Here is a 12797-nt window from a genome sequence, read left to right as displayed (position 1 = left end):
GACTGTTTGCTAGTATAATGGCTTAGTTAAAAAGAGTTTGAGTGTGCAATGCAGGCAGAGGTGCTGCAAATATCTTTACACCAATGTGACTACACAAAAGTACAATAGCCACGTTTAGGATGCCACTAGGTACACTGACTGTTTGCTAGTATAATGGCTTAGTTAAAAAGAGTTTGAGTGTGCAATGCAGGCAGAGGTGCTGCAAATATCTTTGCAATAGTGTGAATAGACAAAAGTACAATAGCCACGTTTAGGATGCCACTAGGTACACTGACTGTTTGCTAGTATAATGGCTTAGTTAAAAAAAGTTTGAGTGTGCAATGCAGGCAGAGGTGCTGCAAATATCTTTATAATAGTGTGAATAGACAAAAGTACAATAGCCACGTTTAGGATGCCACTAGGTACACTGACTGTTTGCTAGTATAATGGCTTAGTTAAAAAAAGTTTGAGTGTGCAATGCAGGCAGAGGTGCTGCAAATATCTTTACAATAGTGTGAATAGACAAAAGTACAATAGCCACGTTTAGGATGCCACTAGGTACACTGACTGTTTGCTAGTATAATGGCTTAGTTAAAAAGAGTTTGAGTGTGCAATGCAGGCAGAGGTGCTGCAAATATCTTTACACTAGTGTGACTACACAAAAGTACAATAGCCACATTTAGGATGCCACTAGGTACACTGACTGTTTGCTAGTATAATGGCTTAGTTAAAAAGAGTTTGAGTGTGCAATGCAGGCAGAGGTGCTGCAAATATCTTTACACTAGTGTGACTACACAAAAGTACAATAGCCACGTTTAGGATGCCACTAGGTACACTGACTGTTTGCTAGTATAATGGCTTAGTTAAAAAGAGTTTGAGTGTGCAATGCAGGCAGAGGTGCTGCAAATATCTTTGCAATAGTGTGAATAGACAAAAGTACAATAGCCACGTTTAGGATGCCACTAGGTACACTGACTGTTTGCTAGTATAATGGCTTAGTTAAAAAAAGTTTGAGTGTGCAATGCAGGCAGAGGTGCTGCAAATATCTTTACAATAGTGTGAATAGACAAAAGTACAATAGCCACGTTTAGGATGCCACTAGGTACACTGACTGTTTGCTAGTATAATGGCTTAGTTAAAAAGAGTTTGAGTGTGCAATGCAGGCAGAGGTGCTGCAAATATCTTTACACTAGTGTGACTACACAAAAGTACAATAGCCACGTTTAGGATGCCACTAGGTACACTGACTGTTTGCTAGTATAATGGCTTAGTTAAAAAGAGTTTGAGTGTGCAATGCAGGCAGAGGTGCTGCAAATATCTTTGCAATAGTGTGAATAGACAAAAGTACAATAGCCACGTTTAGGATGCCACTAGGTACGCTGACTGTTTACTAATATAATGGCTTAGTTAAAAAAAGTTTGAGTGTGCAATGTAGGCAGAGGTGCTGCAAATATCTTTACAATAGTGTGAATAGACAAAAGTACAATAGCCACGTTTAGGATGCCACTAGGTACACTGACTGTTTGCTAGTATAATGGCTTAGTTAAAAAGAGTTTGAGTGTGCAATGCAGGCAGAGGTGCTGCAAATATCTTTACAATAGTGTGAATAGACAAAAGTACAATAGCCACGTTTAGGATGCCACTAGGTACACTGACTGTTTGCTAGTATAATGGCTTAGTTAAAAAAAATTTGAATGTGCAATGCAGGCAGAGGTGCTGCAAATATCTTTACAATAGTGTGAATAGACAAGAGTACAATAGCCACGTTTAGGATGCCACTAGGTACACTGAATGTTTGCTAGTATAATGGCTTAGTTAAAAAGAGTTTGAGTGTGCAATGCAGGCAGAGGTGCTGCAAATATATTTACAATAGTGTGAATAGACAAAAGTACAATAGCCACGTTTAGGATGCCACTAGGTACACTGACTGTTTGCTAGTATAATGGCTTAGTTAAAAAAAGTTTGAGTGTGCAATGCAGGCAGAGGTGCTGCAAATATCTTTACAATAGTGTGAATAGACAAAAGTACAATAGCCACGTTTAGGATGCCACTAGGTACACTGACTGTTTGCTAGTATAATGGCTTAGTTAAAAAAAGTTTGAGTGTGCAATGCAGGCAGAGGTGCTGCAAATATCTTTACAATAGTGTGAATAGACAAAAGTACAATAGCCACGTTTAGGATGCCACTAGGTACACTGACTGTTTGCTAGTATAATGGCTTAGTTAAAAAAAGTTTGAGTGTGCAATGCAGGCAGAGGTGTTACAAATATCTTTACAATAGTGTGAATAGACAAAAGTACAATAGCCACGTTTAGGATGCCACTAGGTACACTGACTGTTTGCTAGTATAATGGCTTAGTTAAAAAAAGTTTGAGTGTGCAATGCAGGCAGAGGTGCTGCAAATATCTTTACAATAGTGTGAATAGACAAAAGTACAATAGCCACGTTTAGGATGCCACTAGGTACACTGACTGTTTGCTAGTATAATGGCTTAGTTAAAAAAAGTTTGAGTGTGCAATGCAGGCAGAGGTGCTGCAAATATCTTTACAATAGTGTGAATAGACAAAAGTACAATAGCCACGTTTAGGATGCCACTAGGTACACTGACTGTTTGCTAGTATAATTGGTTAGTTAAAAAGAGTTTGAGTGTGCAATGCAGGCAGAGGTGCTGCAAATATCTTTACACTAGTGTGACTACACAAAAGTACAATAGCCACGTTTAGGATGCCACTAGGTACACTGACTGTTTGCTAGTATAATGGCTTAGTTAAAAAGAGTTTGAGTGTGCAATGCAGGCAGAGGTGCTGCAAATATCTTTACACTAGTGTGACTACACAAAAGTACAATAGCCACGTTTAGGATGCCACTAGGTACACTGACTGTTTGCTAGTATAATGGCTTAGTTAAAAAGAGTTTGAGTGTGCAATGCAGGCAGAGGTGCTGCAAATATCTTTACACTAGTGTGACTACACAAAAGTACAATAGCCACGTTTAGGATGCCACTAGGTACACTGACTGTTTGCTAGTATAATGGCTTAGTTAAAAAGAGTTTGAGTGTGCAATGCAGGCAGAGGTGCTGCAAATATCTTTGCAATAGTGTGAATAGACAAAAGTACAATAGCCACGTTTAGGATGCCACTAGGTACACTGACTGTTTGCTAGTATAATGGCTTAGTTAAAAAAAGTTTGAGTGTGCAATGCAGGCAGAGGTGCTGCAAATATCTTTACAATAGTGTGAATAGACAAAAGTACAATAGCCACTTTTAGGATGCCACTAGGTACACTGACTGTTTGCTAGTATAATGGCTTAGTTAAAAAGAGTTTGAGTGTGCAATGCAGGCAGAGGTGCTGCAAATATCTTTACACTAGTGTGACTACACAAAAGTACAATAGCCACGTTTAGGATGCCACTAGGTACACTGACTGTTTGCTAGTATAATGGCTTAGTTAAAAAGAGTTTGAGTGTGCAATGCAGGCAGAGGTGCTGCAAATATCTTTGCAATAGTGTGAATAGACAAAAGTAAAATAGCCACGTTTAGGATGCCACTAGGTACGCTGACTGTTTACTAATATAATGGCTTAGTTAAAAAAAGTTTGAGTGTGCAATGCAGGCAGAGGTGCTGCAAATATCTTTACAATAGTGTGAATAGACAAAAGTACAATAGCCACGTTTAGGATGCCACTAGGTACACTGACTGTTTGCTAGTATAATGGCTTAGTTAAAAAAAGTTTGAGTGTGCAATGCAGGCAGAGGTGCTGCAAATATCTTTACAATAGTGTGAATAGACAAAAGTACAATAGCCACGTTTAGGATGCCACTAGGTACACTGACTGTTTGCTAGTATAATGGCTTAGTTAAAAAGAGTTTGAGTGTGCAATGCAGGCAGAGGTGCTGCAAATATCTTTACACCAATGTGACTACACAAAAGTACAATAGCCACGTTTAGGATGCCACTAGGTACACTGACTGTTTGCTAGTATAATGGCTTAGTTAAAAAGAGTTTGAGTGTGCAATGCAGGCAGAGGTGCTGCAAATATCTTTGCAATAGTGTGAATAGACAAAAGTACAATAGCCACGTTTAGGATGCCACTAGGTACACTGACTGTTTGCTAGTATAATGGCTTAGTTAAAAAGAGTTTGAGTGTGCAATGCAGGCAGAGGTGCTGCAAATATCTTTACACTAGTGTGACTACACAAAAGTACAATAGCCACGTTTAGGATGCCACTAGGTACACTGACTGTTTGCTAGTATAATGGCTTAGTTAAAAAGAGTTTGAGTGTGCAATGCAGGCAGAGGTGCTGCAAATATCTTTACACTAGTGTGACTACACAAAAGTACAATAGCCACGTTTAGGATGCCACTAGGTACACTGACTGTTTGCTAGTATAATGGCTTAGTTAAAAAGAGTTTGAGTGTGCAATGCAGGCAGAGGTTCTGCAAATATCTTTGCAATAGTGTGAATAGACAAAAGTACAATAGCCACGTTTAGGATGCCACTAGGTACACTGACTGTTTGCTAGTATAATGGCTTAGTTAAAAAAAGTTTGAGTGTGCAATGCAGGCAGAGGTGCTGCAAATATCTTTACAATAGTGTGAATAGACAAAAGTACAATAGCCACTTTTAGGATGCCACTAGGTACACTGACTGTTTGCTAGTATAATGGCTTAGTTAAAAAGAGTTTGAGTGTGCAATGCAGGCAGAGGTGCTGCAAATATCTTTACACTAGTGTGACTACACAAAAGTACAATAGCCACGTTTAGGATGCCACTAGGTACACTGACTGTTTGCTAGTATAATGGCTTAGTTAAAAAGAGTTTGAGTGTGCAATGCAGGCAGAGGTGCTGCAAATATCTTTGCAATAGTGTGAATAGACAAAAGTACAATAGCCACGTTTAGGATGCCACTAGGTACGCTGACTGTTTACTAATATAATGGCTTAGTTAAAAAAAGTTTGAGTGTGCAATGCAGGCAGAGGTGCTGCAAATATCTTTACAATAGTGTGAATAGACAAAAGTACAATAGCCACGTTTAGGATGCCACTAGGTACACTGACTGTTTGCTAGTATAATGGCTTAGTTAAAAAAAGTTTGAGTGTGCAATGCAGGCAGAGGTGCTGCAAATATCTTTACAATAGTGTGAATAGACAAAAGTACAATAGCCACGTTTAGGATGCCACTAGGTACACTGACTGTTTGCTAGTATAATGGCTTAGTTAAAAAGAGTTTGAGTGTGCAATGCAGGCAGAGGTGCTGCAAATATCTTTACACCAATGTGACTACACAAAAGTACAATAGCCACGTTTAGGATGCCACTAGGTACACTGACTGTTTGCTAGTATAATGGCTTAGTTAAAAAGAGTTTGAGTGTGCAATGCAGGCAGAGGTGCTGCAAATATCTTTGCAATAGTGTGAATAGACAAAAGTACAATAGCCACGTTTAGGATGCCACTAGGTACACTGACTGTTTGCTAGTATAATGGCTTAGTTAAAAAAAGTTTGAGTGTGCAATGCAGGCAGAGGTGCTGCAAATATCTTTACAATAGTGTGAATAGACAAAAGTACAATAGCCACGTTTAGGATGCCACTAGGTACACTGACTGTTTGCTAGTATAATGGCTTAGTTAAAAAAAGTTTGAGTGTGCAATGCAGGCAGAGGTGCTGCAAATATCTTTACAATAGTGTGAATAGACAAAAGTACAATAGCCACGTTTAGGATGCCACTAGGTACACTGACTGTTTGCTAGTATAATGGCTTAGTTAAAAAGAGTTTGAGTGTGCAATGCAGGCAGAGGTGCTGCAAATATCTTTACAATAGTGTGAATAGACAAAAGTACAATAGCCACGTTTAGGATGCCACTAGGTACACTGACTGTTTGCTAGTATAATGGCTTAGTTAAAAAGAGTTTGAGTGTGCAATGCAGGCAGAGGTGCTGCAAATATCTTTACACTAGTGTGACTACACAAAAGTACAATAGCCACGTTTAGGATGCCACTAGGTACACTGACTGTTTGCTAGTATAATGGCTTAGTTAAAAAAAGTTTGAGTGTGCAATGCAGGCAGAGGTGCTGCAAATATCTTTACAATAGTGTGAATAGACAAAAGTACAATAGCCACGTTTAGGATGCCACTAGGTACACTGACTGTTTGCTAGTATAATGGCTTAGTTAAAAAAAGTTTGAGTGTGCAATGCAGGCAGAGGTGCTGCAAATATCTTTACAATAGTGTAAATAGACAAAAGTACAATAGCCACGTTTAGGATGCCACTAGGTACACTGACTGTTTGCTAGTATAATGGCTTAGTTAAAAAAAGTTTGAGTGTGCAATGCAGGCAGAGGTGCTGCAAATATCTTTACACTAGTGTGACTACACAAAAGTACAATAGCCACGTTTAGGATGCCACTAGGTACACTGACTGTTTGCTAGTATAATGGCTAAGTTAAAAAAAGTTTGAGTGTGCAATGCAGGCAGAGGTGCTTCAAATATCTTTACAATAGTGTGAATAGACAAAAGTACAATAGCCACGTTTAGGATGCCACTAGGTACACTGACTGTTTGCTAGTATAATGGCTTAGTTAAAAAAAGTTTGAGTGTGCAATGCAGGCAGAGGTGCTTCAAATATCTTTACAATAGTGTGAATAGACAAAAGTACAATAGCCACGTTTAGGATGCCACTAGGTACACTGACTGTTTGCTAGTATAATGGCTTAGTTAAAAAGAGTTTGAGTGTGCAATGCAGGCAGAGGTGCTGCAAATATCTTTACACTAGTGTGACTACACAAAAGTACAATAGCCACGTTTAGGATGCCACTAGGTACACTGACTGTTTGCTAGTATAATGGCTTAGTTAAAAAGAGTTTGAGTGTGCAATGCAGGCAGAGGTGCTGCAAATATCTTTACAATAGTGTGAATAGACAAAAGTACAATAGCCACGTTTAGGATGCCACTAGGTACACTGACTGTTTGCTAGTATAATGGCTTAGTTAAAAAGAGTTTGAGTGTGCAATGCAGGCAGACGTGCTGCAAATATCTTTACACTAGTGTGAATAGACAAAAGTACAATAGCCACGTTTAGGATGCCACTAGGTACACTGACTGTTTGCTAGTATAATGGCTTAGTTAAAAAAAGTTTGAGTGTGCAATGCAGGCAGAGGTGCTGCAAATATCTTTACAATAGTGTGAATAGACAAAAGTACAATAGCCACGTTTAGGATGCCACTAGGTACACTGACTGTTTGCTAGTATAATGGCTTAGTTAAAAAGAGTTTGAGTGTGCAATGCAGGCAGAGGTGCTGCAAATATCTTTACAATAGTGTAAATAGACAAAAGTACAATAGCCACGTTTAGGATGCCACTAGGTACACTGACTGTTTGCTAGTATAATGGCTTAGTTAAAAAAAGTTTGAGTGTGCAATGCAGGCAGAGGTGCTGCAAATATCTTTACACTAATGTGACTACACAAAAGTACAATAGCCACGTTTAGGATGCCACTAGGTACACTGACTGTTTGCTAGTATAATGGCTAAGTTAAAAAAAGTTTGAGTGTGCAATGCAGGCAGAGGTGCTGCAAATATCTTTACAATAGTGTGAATAGACAAAAGTACAATAGCCACGTTTAGGATGCCACTAGGTACACTGACTGTTTGCTAGTATAATGGCTTAGTTAAAAAAAGTTTGAGTGTGCAATGCAGGCAGAGGTGCTTCAAATATCTTTACAATAGTGTGAATAGACAAAAGTACAATAGCCACGTTTAGGATGCCACTAGGTACACTGACTGTTTGCTAGTATAATGGCTTAGTTAAAAAGAGTTTGAGTGTGCAATGCAGGCAGAGGTGCTGCAAATATCTTTACACTAGTGTGACTACACAAAAGTACAATAGCCACGTTTAGGATGCCACTAGGTACACTGACTGTTTGCTAGTATAATGGCTTAGTTAAAAAGAGTTTGAGTGTGCAATGCAGGCAGAGGTGCTGCAAATATCTTTACAATAGTGTGAATAGACAAAAGTACAATAGCCACGTTTAGGATGCCACTAGGTACACTGACTGTTTGCTAGTATAATGGCTTAGTTAAAAAGAGTTTGAGTGTGCAATGCAGGCAGACGTGCTGCAAATATCTTTGCAATAGTGTGACTACACAAAAGTACAATAGCCACGTTTAGGATGCCACTAGGTACACTGACTGTTTGCTAGTATAATGGCTTAGTTAAAAAAAGTTTGAGTGTGCAATGCAGGCAGAGGTGCTGCAAATATCTTTGCAATAGTGTGACTAGACAAAAGTACAATAGCCACGTTTAGGATGCCACTAGGTACACTGACTGTTTGCTAGCATAATGGCTTAGTTAAAAAGAGTTGGCGTGTGCAATGCAGGCAGAGGTGCTGCAAATATCTTTACACTAGTGTGACTACACAAAAGTACAATAGCCACGTTTAGGATGCCACTAGGTACACTGACTGTTTGCTAGTATAATGGCTTAGTTAAAAAGAGTTTGAGTGTGCAATGCAGGCAGAGGTTCTGCAAATATCTTTGCAATAGTGTGAATAGACAAAAGTACAATAGCCACGTTTAGGATGCCACTAGGTACACTGACTGTTTGCTAGTATAATGGCTTAGTTAAAAAAAGTTTGAGTGTGCAATGCAGGCAGAGGTGCTGCAAATATCTTTACAATAGTGTGAATAGACAAAAGTACAATAGCCACTTTTAGGATGCCACTAGGTACACTGACTGTTTGCTAGTATAATGGCTTAGTTAAAAAGAGTTTGAGTGTGCAATGCAGGCAGAGGTGCTGCAAATATCTTTACACTAGTGTGACTACACAAAAGTACAATAGCCACGTTTAGGATGCCACTAGGTACACTGACTGTTTGCTAGTATAATGGCTTAGTTAAAAAGAGTTTGAGTGTGCAATGCAGGCAGAGGTGCTGCAAATATCTTTGCAATAGTGTGAATAGACAAAAGTACAATAGCCACGTTTAGGATGCCACTAGGTACGCTGACTGTTTACTAATATAATGGCTTAGTTAAAAAAAGTTTGAGTGTGCAATGCAGGCAGAGGTGCTGCAAATATCTTTACAATAGTGTGAATAGACAAAAGTACAATAGCCACGTTTAGGATGCCACTAGGTACACTGACTGTTTGCTAGTATAATGGCTTAGTTAAAAAAAAGTTTGAGTGTGCAATGCAGGCAGAGGTGCTGCAAATATCTTTACAATAGTGTGAATAGACAAAAGTACAATAGCCACGTTTAGGATGCCACTAGGTACACTGACTGTTTGCTAGTATAATGGCTTAGTTAAAAAGAGTTTGAGTGTGCAATGCAGGCAGAGGTGCTGCAAATATCTTTTCACCAATGTGACTACACAAAAGTACAATAGCCACGTTTAGGATGCCACTAGGTACACTGACTGTTTGCTAGTATAATGGCTTAGTTAAAAAGAGTTTGAGTGTGCAATGCAGGCAGAGGTGCTGCAAATATCTTTGCAATAGTGTGAATAGACAAAAGTACAATAGCCACGTTTAGGATGCCACTAGGTACACTGACTGTTTGCTAGTATAATGGCTTAGTTAAAAAAAGTTTGAGTGTGCAATGCAGGCAGAGGTGCTGCAAATATCTTTACAATAGTGTGAATAGACAAAAGTACAATAGCCACGTTTAGGATGCCACTAGGTACACTGACTGTTTGCTAGTATAATGGCTTAGTTAAAAAAAGTTTGAGTGTGCAATGCAGGCAGAGGTGCTGCAAATATCTTTGCAATAGTGTGAATAGACAAAAGTACAATAGCCACGTTTAGGATGCCACTAGGTACGCTGACTGTTTACTAATATAATGGCTTAGTTAAAAAAAGTTTGAGTGTGCAATGCAGGCAGAGGTGCTGCAAATATCTTTACAATAGTGTGAATAGACAAAAGTACAATAGCCACGTTTAGGATGCCACTAGGTACACTGACTGTTTGCTAGTATAATGGCTTAGTTAAAAAAAGTTTGAGTGTGCAATGCAGGCAGAGGTGCTGCAAATATCTTTACAATAGTGTGAATAGACAAAAGTACAATAGCCACGTTTAGGATGCCACTAGGTACACTGACTGTTTGCTAGTATAATGGCTTAGTTAAAAAGAGTTTGAGTGTGCAATGCAGGCAGAGGTGCTGCAAATATCTTTACACCAATGTGACTACACAAAAGTACAATAGCCACGTTTAGGATGCCACTAGGTACACTGACTGTTTGCTAGTATAATGGCTTAGTTAAAAAGAGTTTGAGTGTGCAATGCAGGCAGAGGTGCTGCAAATATCTTTGCAATAGTGTGAATAGACAAAAGTACAATAGCCACGTTTAGGATGCCACTAGGTACACTGACTGTTTGCTAGTATAATGGCTTAGTTAAAAAAAGTTTGAGTGTGCAATGCAGGCAGAGGTGCTGCAAATATCTTTACAATAGTGTGAATAGACAAAAGTACAATAGCCACGTTTAGGATGCCACTAGGTACACTGACTGTTTGCTAGTATAATGGCTTAGTTAAAAAAAGTTTGAGTGTGCAATGCAGGCAGAGGTGCTGCAAATATCTTTACAATAGTGTGAATAGACAAAAGTACAATAGCCACGTTTAGGATGCCACTAGGTACACTGACTGTTTGCTAGTATAATGGCTTAGTTAAAAAGAGTTTGAGTGTGCAATGCAGGCAGAGGTGCTGCAAATATCTTTACAATAGTGTGAATAGACAAAAGTACAATAGCCACGTTTAGGATGCCACTAGGTACACTGACTGTTTGCTAGTATAATGGCTTAGTTAAAAAGAGTTTGAGTGTGCAATGCAGGCAGAGGTGCTGCAAATATCTTTACACTAGTGTGACTACACAAAAGTACAATAGCCACGTTTAGGATGCCACTAGGTACACTGACTGTTTGCTAGTATAATGGCTTAGTTAAAAAAAGTTTGAGTGTGCAATGCAGGCAGAGGTGCTGCAAATATCTTTACAATAGTGTGAATAGACAAAAGTACAATAGCCACGTTTAGGATGCCACTAGGTACACTGACTGTTTGCTAGTATAATGGCTTAGTTAAAAAAAGTTTGAGTGTGCAATGCAGGCAGAGGTGCTGCAAATATCTTTACAATAGTGTAAATAGACAAAAGTACAATAGCCACGTTTAGGATGCCACTAGGTACACTGACTGTTTGCTAGTATAATGGCTTAGTTAAAAAAAGTTTGAGTGTGCAATGCAGGCAGAGGTGCTGCAAATATCTTTACACTAGTGTGACTACACAAAAGTACAATAGCCACGTTTAGGATGCCACTAGGTACACTGACTGTTTGCTAGTATAATGGCTAAGTTAAAAAAAGTTTGAGTGTGCAATGCAGGCAGAGGTGCTGCAAATATCTTTACAATAGTGTGAATAGACAAAAGTACAATAGCCACGTTTAGGATGCCACTAGGTACACTGACTGTTTGCTAGTATAATGGCTTAGTTAAAAAAAGTTTGAGTGTGCAATGCAGGCAGAGGTGCTTCAAATATCTTTACAATAGTGTGAATAGACAAAAGTACAATAGCCACGTTTAGGATGCCACTAGGTACACTGACTGTTTGCTAGTATAATGGCTTAGTTAAAAAGAGTTTGAGTGTGCAATGCAGGCAGAGGTGCTGCAAATATCTTTACACTAGTGTGACTACACAAAAGTACAATAGCCACGTTTAGGATGCCACTAGGTACACTGACTGTTTGCTAGTATAATGGCTTAGTTAAAAAGAGTTTGAGTGTGCAATGCAGGCAGAGGTGCTGCAAATATCTTTACAATAGTGTGAATAGACAAAAGTACAATAGCCACGTTTAGGATGCCACTAGGTACACTGACTGTTTGCTAGTATAATGGCTTAGTTAAAAAGAGTTTGAGTGTGCAATGCAGGCAGACGTGCTGCAAATATCTTTACACTAGTGTGAATAGACAAAAGTACAATAGCCACGTTTAGGATGCCACTAGGTACACTGACTGTTTGCTAGTATAATGGCTTAGTTAAAAAAAGTTTGAGTGTGCAATGCAGGCAGAGGTGCTGCAAATATCTTTACAATAGTGTGAATAGACAAAAGTACAATAGCCACGTTTAGGATGCCACTAGGTACACTGACTGTTTGCTAGTATAATGGCTTAGTTAAAAAGAGTTTGAGTGTGCAATGCAGGCAGAGGTGCTGCAAATATCTTTACAATAGTGTAAATAGACAAAAGTACAATAGCCACGTTTAGGATGCCACTAGGTACACTGACTGTTTGCTAGTATAATGGCTTAGTTAAAAAAAGTTTGAGTGTGCAATGCAGGCAGAGGTGCTGCAAATATCTTTACACTAATGTGACTACACAAAAGTACAATAGCCACGTTTAGGATGCCACTAGGTACACTGACTGTTTGCTAGTATAATGGCTAAGTTAAAAAAAGTTTGAGTGTGCAATGCAGGCAGAGGTGCTGCAAATATCTTTACAATAGTGTGAATAGACAAAAGTACAATAGCCACGTTTAGGATGCCACTAGGTACACTGACTGTTTGCTAGTATAATGGCTTAGTTAAAAAAAGTTTGAGTGTGCAATGCAGGCAGAGGTGCTTCAAATATCTTTACAATAGTGTGAATAGACAAAAGTACAATAGCCACGTTTAGGATGCCACTAGGTACACTGACTGTTTGCTAGTATAATGGCTTAGTTAAAAAGAGTTTGAGTGTGCAATGCAGGCAGAGGTGCTGCAAATATCTTTACACTAGTGTGACTACACAAAAGTACAATAGCCACGTTTAGGATGCCACTAGGTACACTGACTGTTTGCTA

Source organism: Anomaloglossus baeobatrachus, chromosome 6 (genome assembly GCF_048569485.1).
Source record: "Anomaloglossus baeobatrachus isolate aAnoBae1 chromosome 6, aAnoBae1.hap1, whole genome shotgun sequence".
Lineage (NCBI taxonomy): Eukaryota > Metazoa > Chordata > Amphibia > Anura > Aromobatidae > Anomaloglossus > Anomaloglossus baeobatrachus.
This window is presented reverse-complemented; position numbering follows the sequence as displayed.